Below are 10,459 nucleotides of genomic sequence, written 5' to 3' on the forward strand. Positions count from 1 at the left end.
TAGAGAGAGAGTCTGAAGCTGCAGACTGAAACATGTTCACACTGACAAACTGAGTGAGGTCACCACAGTCCTGAACAGCTCAGCTGGCAGAGACAGAGCTTCACACTCTGAAGGCTGTTGGTTTAAATCAAACGTGGACAGTTTGACTTTTCATTTTGGATGGTTACCTTTAAGAAAATGATACATTTATTTGATTTAGCACCTTTCCTGGAAATAAGATTTACAAAAGAATACAAAAAAAACCACGCAATCAATAAAAATGAAGGTAACAAAATGAAAGTAAAAGACCAACAGAGCAAATCAAGGCCACTGAGAACCCAAAGAGAAACACAATAAGAACAAGCACAGGACAGTTTCAGGTGGGACGAAGGCTGTTTTGAAAAGATGGATCTTCAGCTGTTTCTAAGACGACTGTAAAACCTGATGGAAGAGAGTTCCATGTAGTGTGTCTCAAATCACTCCTGTAAGTACACTGCGTACGTGCTGCGTGGTGCAGTGTGACAACTTTGACCATCACTTTAGTTTTTATATGACACACACTTTTAGTAATGACTTTAAAAATATAGATTCATTTGGAGCGGATTATGTGAAGGTCATATATTCTAATCCTCACTTCCTGTGGGCTACAGCAACACTAAACCCCTGAGCTTGCCTGAGAAGGACTAAATGCACAAAGCTGCTATTTTGAAATATCCCATGGAGAGAGACTCTCACTGCAGCCTGTTCTATTTTGTTGTGAAAATGTGGGCGTGCAGCCTCGTTCTGTGGACGATAAACCAGGTGCAGACTTCCATCTGTGTCACCGCTGATGAGGAAATACAGCGAGTGCTGGACGGAGCAGTGAGTGACAACAACCCCGCCCACATTTAAGAGGACTGTCTGAACACACCCAGGGTCTAGGTACCATGTCTGAAGGCTGACTGCTGGTTCCACAGGTGCTGGACTGAAAGGGTTTGGTGGAGACGGGGCTTTTAAAACACTAGTGCCTAAAAAACATCCATACTTGAGGACTAAAAAGCTGAGTGAAAACTGCCGCTTGGTCAGTGATTTCTGCCATCAGAAAAGTTAAGGCAACAGAATTCCAAGTATGGAGGATCAGGTGGGTGGGTCAAACAGCCAGTAGGCCAGTGTTCACTTCCTGTAAGATTGTAAAACCAAACCCTGTTCTTTTGTCCTACACCCAACCACGTGTACCGACGCAGTGCTTTTATTTTGAAAGAGACTGTATCAAACTGTACATTTCCTGTGAAAACAGAAGTGTATTTTGAAAACAGACAATGCATGTAACAGGCTGAAGTTGACACGGCGTCCCAGAACGTCAACAACCAACACACCCAGGGTACCTTGGACGTCATATGTGGACGTGGAAAGTCCATGACCAAATGTGGACATGTGACGAGGTTGCAGTGAGGACACCCATCTATGGATGCTGAAAAGCAGAAAACACAGCGATGACTAAATCAGCAGCTGTTGTTGTTTGTCTGGCGTCTCTCCTAGTTGTGGCACCACCCAACATCCCCTCAGCTCACACACTGCGTCACTTTAGAAACGTTGGGTTTACAGAAACGTACGATGCCAACATTTCCTCCTGGTGACTGGACTGATTCATCCCAGTTTTCTTTGAGGAACAAGAACATCAGGACCAAAGATTTCCCATCAGAACGCTGCAGAGTGACGAGATGATCGATGTTCTTCATGTCACCTGTCAGTAGGTTTAATGTTCAGACTCAGCTGAGTCGGTCACCACGCTGCTGCTGGTTCTTTAACCGAAAAGATCTGATCACTTCTCTGCTCATGATGATTGTGTCTGAGAGCCTGTTGTGACAAATCCTGTCCACAGGGGGGCAGTACAGGATCAGGTACGCCTGTGTACTCCTGTGTCAATGCACACACACACACACACACACATGATAAATCTGAAGCTAATATGTTTAATTTTATGTCACATTTTCCATATTCTTCCCCCAGCCTCAGATGTGTGATTATCACTGTGTGTGTGTGTGTGTGTGTGTGTGTGTGTGTGCAGGTATTCGTGCCCACACACCTGCTGGGTAATTTATCAGTGAAAAGAGGCTCTGCAGGAGCCGATAGAGAGCACAAGGAAACAGCGACATGTACGTTTGAAGATGAAAGTTTCCTGGGTGTGAATACGGCAGGTACACACTGTGTGGAGAGACGAGGCCGCCGAAACAAAGGGCGAGAGGATGACGAGAAAACAAAGACGAGATGAAAGAGGACAGAAAACAAGCGTTTAGAGGAGAGTGTGGAATAATAAACAGGAGGCTCTTATTAAAACCAAACGCTGTGGGTGTCTGAGGGACGACGCAGAGTAAACAGAAGGAGGAGGGGGGAGGAGAGCCGGTGGGCTGCGAGGGCCGGGGCCACAGGTGGACCCCTCCTGACTCCATCAGGCGGATGAGATTGTAGTCTACGGGGAGAGGAGGATCGATGGGTGGAGGGGAGACTGAGATGAAACAAACAAAAAGAAATGAGGTGCTTCAAACAGGTCCCCAAACTCTAATGTCCTCCTCTGTCCTGTCCTCGTCCATCAACATTTCCTCGTCCTCTGACCGTCTCAGCTGCACCACACACAGTCCGGCTGTGTCTACGTCCTGTGCGATCCATGGCAGAGACGTAAATATTCCCATGTTCCAGGCAACAAAGGAACGTTTCAGTATTTAACCTGAACCAGGAGCTGTGAAACAAACAGAAAAACATCAGGCTGTTCTACAAACGCTTCCTGTGTTTTCCTACGAAAAGTAATGCGCCCAAATTCGTACACATCCCACGTACTGGGCACAGTGACCTTCAACCACCAAATTCTAGTCATTTTAGTGTTGAGTCCAGGCGGATGTTTGTGCCAAATTTAGTTTTCTTGATATAACACGTTAATGAGATTTAATTGAATGAGGTCACAATTACCCCTGACCTTTGACCACTAAATTCTGATATGCTCATTTTTTAGTCCAAGGGGAAGTTTGTGCCAAATTTTAAGAAATTCCCTTAAGTTGTGGAGGTATGGCATTCACAAGAATGAGACAAGAATGAGCTCACAGTGACCTTGACCTTTGAATTACAGCCACCAAAATCTAATCAGTTCATCCTTGAGTCCAAGTGGAAGTTTTTATACCAAATTTGAAGAAATTCCTTTAAGGTGTTCTTGATATAATACGTTAATGAGAATGAAATGGACAAGGCCACAGTAACCTTGACCTCTGACCTTGGATCACTAATTCTAATAAGCTAATTTTTTAGTCCAAGTGGACGTTTGTGCCAAATTTGAAGAAATTTCCTTAGGTTGTTGAGATATGGCATTCAACAGAATGAGACAGATGAGGTCACAGTGATCTTGACCTTTGACCTGTGACCACCAAAATATAATTAGTTCATCCTTGAGTCCAAGTGGATGTTTGTGCCAAATGTGAAAGAACTTTTCATGAAACATCACATTCATAAGAATGGGACGGACAGATGGAGTTATGAGTTACTTCAGTTATGTTCTGAAGTAAACAACCATATATATATGTATATATATATATACACACACACATATATATGTATAGTATATTTTATCGTCAGATTTACTCTGAACTTGAACACGACAGAAGAATTCATCCAGCAGCACTTAAAGACAAACTGCAGAAATCATTTTAATCAGAGAAGATAGAAAAGGTCAAATATATTTAGTCGTCAGAGACGCCGACTCTCACACATGTTGATAATTCTGCTCTGCAGCTCCTCTGAGAGAACGACGACCCAGCATCCTCTGCTGCTGCTGCATTCACTGCCAGATAAACTGCAGTCCTGTGTTCCCCCTGAGCTGCGAACACGTTATCATCCACAGATTTATAACAATGTGAACACACACACATTCAGCACACAGCGCTGACTGGCTGCTACACAAACGTCAGGAGGATTTACAGTCACAGAACGGCCATTTGTCACATGATGAAATGAAATGTGACAAGCATCACAAGACTGTGAAAGAGACGCCACAATCAATGTGCAACGTTATGATAACAAATCAAAATGTGAAATATTAAAGACAAAAACAGAATATCTAGGAAATAAAAGAGCGAGGACTAAAGCTCCAGTCTGAAGGAACCAGAGGGAAACACACGGCAGAAATATAAGATAATATAATAAATGTGTTTTCTTCAGTGTTCAATCAGCTGCAGAATGAGTCGTTTGTATCAACACAGGGAGCAGGTCCTCGTCTACGGAGATCGCCATGTTTCTATTCAGCTGGCTGCAGTCTGCAGTTCTCACCACTAGATGCCACTAAATCTAAAGCTCAGTATGCACTGAGTGATTTTGGGTTCTTAAACGGTGGTCCTCCTGCGCCGCACAGTGAGAGAAGTTCTTGCGATCAAAGACAGCTGTGGATAAAATTCTGACTGTCAGAAATCTGGGATCTCACTGTGTGACTGCTGTTATTTTCAGACATTCTAATAATATATTTCGGACACGTTATTAATTTGGACATTTTAATACTTTTTTTCTGACATTTTAACAGTATTTTTTGGACAATTCAATGACATTTTTCAGTTACATAACATTTTTCAAGCATTTTGTTAACCTTTTTTTTGATATTTCAATATTTTTTTTTTTGCATTTTTTTAAAGGGAAATTTCGGTTTATTTCAACCTGTCTCCTATCGTCCTAAATTTGTTTCAAGTGACTAGTGACATAAAAATAATAGTTAGCATGTTAGCCGTTAGCCTAGATACAGCCGGGGCGCATAGTAGCATCAGACCTGTTAAAACGTAAGTGAACGGGCAACCTTCAAGTGCAAAGTTAGTCCACTAAACAAGCTTTTTTTCCACAAAGACCGCCTCATATCGTTAGGATAAATGTCAGAGAACATATAGAAAACCACATGTAAACGTGTTGTCTTACCTTACCGGTGTGCTGCCATGATATTAAATTAAGATTATTTTTATTGGCTTTTTTGGCAGGACAGAAGGTGAAATGGGGAGACAGAGAGAGAGAGTGGGGACTGACATGCAGCAGAGGGCTGCGAGCCAAATTCGAACCCGCGGCCACTGCAGCAAGGCAATGCCTCTGTAGATGGGGCACCGGCACTATCCACTACTCTACCGACGCCCCTTTTGTTTTGCATTTTAATAATATTTCTCTGACTTTTTATCAACTTAATCAGAAACTTTCTCTACATTTTTCAAATAATTTAATAATAGTTTTTCAGACATTTCAATTACATTATCTGGACATGTAAATAATATTATTCTGACATTTTTTTATATTATTTGGACATTTAATTAATATTTTTCAGACAGTTTAATAACTTCTTTTAATGATAATAATAATTGTATTAATTTTTATGAGCCTCTATATTGTGCTTCACAGTTGGAGAAGTAATAACGTGTGCAGCGTCCTTGTCACTCAGTATGGGAAGCTATATAACATTGTAGCCTGTCAGTCTGCAGACATCCAACATGATGTCGTACCCAAGTTCATTAGATCCATGTTGCACAGAGTAGCTGCACTAAACTTAGAGGACTGATCAGATCTCACAGTCTGTCGGAGGCTTTAGACACTGTTTCTGGTTTAAATCCAGAGTGGTCTTGTTTAGTTGAAAGAACATGAACCTGTGGAGGTGATAAAACCACCTGATCCATGTGAAACATGATGAATTATTAATAGCAGCATGTTTGTCTTCAGTTTGTGTGTTTAGGATTGATGTTGTTGTCAGTGTTGAGCAGGCTGCAGGTTTAAACCTCCTCCATCATGAGGATCATATTGTTTATTCTGCTGTCAGCGGCGTATGTAAATCAACACATGTTCATCGGAGCTGTGTGTCCCTGCTCAGCGCCCAGAGACGGTCTGTCCCTCTGTGTCAACATGCTGCACGCTAATAGAGACAACATTAGCTCCCTGAGGGTCTGATGATGTGTTTTCTAACCTGCAGTGGGAGGTCTGAGTACAGCCAGCGTTCTGCTGGGTCTCAGTGGAGTGAAGTGAAAACGGACTCACCGCGGGAATACAGAGGTGACAGTGTGGAGGTGTGTGTGTGTGTGTGTGTGTGCTTTCTCAAACAGCAGTGAAATAAATCTTATCTCACAATGTCACTAGAATAAAACTGATGATTGTTGTCTAACCTGCTCTGATGGTTTGGTTTGTTTTGTTGCTGCTGGTGTGAAATCTGTCAGTCAAACCGAGCCGCAGAGTTTCAGGGTCGAATGTGGACGAACTGACGACAGGGTTTAAAGAAGTGTTTAAGATGTCAGCATCCATTTAAAACTTAATCGAAGCAACGCGCCTGCTGATTGTGAACTGCTCAGGGAGACTTCTCACAATCAATCTGCAATGTACATATTAATATAAATCATTTGGTAACCATGGTAACATGCATGCGCATCAGCACGAGTGCAGAGATTTTCCCTGATTATTAATCAGACAGTGAAAAGCAGTTAAAACTGAGTCCTGCTGAGCTCGTATCCTCCGCTGTGATTATAAATACAGACCGAGCATCATAAAGATGTTTCATACTGGTTCAGATCATAACGTGCAGGAAACTGTGGACATGTCTATAATCTGAGATGAAGCAGGGATGGTTTTTATTCAGTCACAAAATACAATGAAGAATAAACAACACAAACAGAGTGAACAAAATCATCAGTTTGTGCCAAATTTGAAAAAAGTCTCTTCAGGTCTTCTTGAGATATCACGTTAATGAGAATGAAATAGACAAGGTCACAGTAACCTTGACCTTTGACCTACAACCACAAAAATCGAATCAGTTGATCCTTTAGTCTAAGTGATAGTTTGTGCCAAATTTGATAAGAGTCCCTCAAGGTGTTCTTGAGATATCACGTTAACATGAATGAACTGGACGAGGTCCGAGGTTCCTCTCTGTCTGTGCAGACTTTCTTGATCTTTACAGTGTTTTGTGAGGTCACAGTAACCTTGACCATCCACAACCAAATTCTATTCATTTCAATGTTTTGTCCAAGTGGACGTTTGTGCCAAATTTGAAGAACTTCCCTCAAGTTGTTGAAATATGGTGTTCAAAAGATTAGGCCACAGTGACCTTGACCTTTAACGTATGACCATCAAAAAACATTATTATCAGTTCATCCTTGACTCAAAGTGGACGTTTGTGCCAAATTTTAAGAATTCCCTTGAGGTGTTCTTGAGATTGTTCACGAGAATGCCACAGATGATGTCACAGGTCACAGTGACCTCAACTTTCTTCTTCGCTGAGTCCAAATGATAAATGAGGCGTGGATTACTCTGCATGAGCTGTGTGAGAGTTTGTGAACTGATGTTCTGATATAGTTTTGCTGTTGTTAAACGTGTTTTCTTCATGTTCACCTCTTTTGACTTTATGTCCACCGTTGAGGATTGAGAGAAAAATAGTTCTTCGTCATGAGTTCAGTGTAACACGTGGTGAGTGTTGATACACATGTCGTCATGTGGCTGAGGTGTTCTTTTAAGAAGGCTCATAAGATGATCATCTCAGCCTTAAAGGGCTTTTGGGAACAGAGGTCTTGGTCTTTGTGTTATTGCACTTTCACACATCAGAGAACCGAGGTTACGTAAGATAACCACACTGAGTCTGAGCTGGAAATACTAGAAATGTTTGTTCAACATGAACAGTGAGGACCAAGCTGCTGAAGACACCGTTACAAATAATGATTAAACATGTGCAAACTGTTTAAAAACAACCATCCTGAGCGTTCCTTCTGTGTTTGCTCTTTACACAACAACATGCACCGTACACTGGAACAGCAGTGAGTGCTAAATGGGTTTACCCCTGTGAAGGCGCCAGGATGGAAACACAGGTCTGAAAACAGGAAGCAGTCAGTGTGAGCCCATCAAGAGCTGGCACAGCAGTCGGCAGGATCATTCCCAAAACTCACATGGCAGGGAGAGCCGGCAGGAAGCTTCACATTGATGGTATAAAAAGTCCTTTAGGAATCACAGAATGTACTCAGATATTTACTGAATGATTTCTATGAGCAACGTGTTTAATCTGGAGCAGGAAGCTGCAGCCCCCTCTTGGCTGTGGCTGCACTACAGATCCTGGCATGATGCGACTGGCCACAGCTAACCACAGTGTTTCCTCCAGCCAGTGTTTTCCCAGCCAGAGGAGAATTATCATCTACCCGGGGATATTAGTGTGTGCTGTTGGCACCGCGGCGTGCAGCAGAGTTAAGATGCTGCTAAACGGGACAACAGTGCCATCTGTTGTCAGAACAAGACTAAAACGGCCAGTATGTTTCTTCAGACGGTGTCAGATGGTGCATTGGTTTCTGAAACCTCCTCCCCCCTCCAACATTGGATTAGGGTACAGTCACACATTAAAATTTGGTAACTATTCGGCTCCCGTTCACTTCCATTCAATACGAGCGAAAGGATGAATAGAACATCCGCTTCTGGTGGCAAACCAAATCTGCATCTTTGCATCACAACTTTGATGAACTTTGACATTTGTAGCCTGAAAATCGACAGGAAACACTGGGCAAGGTCACAGAAAAAAAGGTCAACATTTAGGGGCTACAAAGCTCTGGGAAACACAGCAACAGTTCCCTAAAAAAGACCTACATGTGAAGGCGGAAAAGCCGCTGGAAAAACAGGGAGAGGTGGCGAAAAACACCCACATCTGGGGGCTGAAAAGCTGCTGAAAAAACAGCCATGATCTGCTTAAAAAAACATTTGGGGGCTTAAAAATAAGGGAAAGGTTGCTACAAACACCTACATTTGAAGGCTGAAAAGCTGCAGGAAAAACAGGGACATGTCTCAAAAAAAAAAACACCTATATTTGGAAGCCAAAAAGCCACAGGAAACACTAGCAATGAGTTGCTAGAAACATCCACATCTGGGGGCTGAAAAGCTGCTGGAAAGACAGGGATAGGTTGCAAAAAAACACCTACATTTGAAGGCTGAAAATCTGCAGGAAAAACAGGGACATGTCTCCAAAAAAAACACCTATATTTGGGGGAAAAAAAGCTGCAGGAAACACTAGCAATGAGTCGCTAGAAACACCCACATCTGGGGGCTGAAAAGCTGCTGGTAAGACAGGGATAGGTTGCAAAAAAAGCCCACATCTGGGGGCTCAAAACAGCGCAGGAAACACAAGCAATGGGCCGCTATAAACAACAGGTTTAGTTGTTTGTCTTAAACAGTGAAGCCTGCAGCTTGGCAGGTGTCACTCCATCCACCATCCGCTCCACCTCCTGATAACAGTCAGGTTATAGACTACATCTCTTTAGAAACGCTGATATGAAACATATGAAATGTACAAATGTAAAGATTCCTTGTTTAGCAGAAATGTACAATGCCAACATTTTCTTCTGGCGACCGGGCTGATGCTAATGTCATCATGCTAATGTGCTGTTGTTAAGCAGGTATGTTTACCATGTTATAGCATGCTAACATTAGCTAGAGTCCAGCTGATGGGATTGTCATTACGCATTAAAATGTTGACCTGATGATGGCGCTAAATGAAAAGTCAGAGGATGATCAGAGTTATTACAGCTCATCCTGAGGGGAACATGAACGATGACCCACATGTCATCACCATCCATCCAACAGGTGAAAACATTTACCTGCTGGTGGCGCTGGAGGAAAAGACGACTATTGGACGGAGTGTCTGAACATGAACTCAAACATATGATCTCAGATTTTTAAACATGTTAACAGTAAACAGGACAAAGCAGCAGAGTGTTTGTCCTCCAGAGACGACCTCTGTGTCTTTAACGTGGAATAAACCTGCTGTTACCGTCGAGTGCAGCAGACTGGTGCAGACGCCACGGAGAGGTCACACATGCTCAGTGAAGCTTCCTGTAGTGCTGGTGTGTGAAGGGAGCGGCCCCCCCTCTGATGGGTGATGTAAGGTATTGTTGTGGAGCTGTCAGAGCTTATCAAAATGTGACAGTCGTGGAGAAATGGCAGAAAATGTTTCAGGGCTATGAACACCGCCAGGAGCTCTAAGTAATTTGTTTTGGCGAAGCGGAGCCGCGATGGCCATTTGCCGTTCGCCACTATTCTGTACACAGCCTGCAGCCCATCAGACTGTTGTGACAACTTTCCTCTGCGACGTTGCTTCCAGCAGAGCGGCCAGACTAAAAAAGGTCTGGCTGTGTTCGCTGGCTGAGTGTGGCGAGGCAGAGTGTGGTCAGAGGAAACGAGACGTCAGACATCAGGAGCTCCGAGGAAAAACACTCTAAACCTCTATTTTTATTAGTAGAGATCAGGTCGGATTAACCAGATAAGGCGTCCTGGAGCCCGTCTTAGCCTTGTCTCCTATAAACTTAAACACCACAAATCTGTTCTGAGAGAAAATAATTCCACTAAAACTAAGTTTTCTATCAGCATCATTAGGAAACAACACACACACACACACACACACACACACACACACACACACACGTGTCTACAAAACATTCACTGACGTCATGTTCCTCTGTTTATCTACAATAACCAGCTGCAGCAC

The sequence above is a fragment of the Epinephelus fuscoguttatus genome, linkage group LG18 (genome assembly GCF_011397635.1).
Source record: "Epinephelus fuscoguttatus linkage group LG18, E.fuscoguttatus.final_Chr_v1".
In the NCBI taxonomy this organism is placed as follows: Eukaryota; Metazoa; Chordata; class Actinopteri; order Perciformes; family Serranidae; genus Epinephelus; species Epinephelus fuscoguttatus.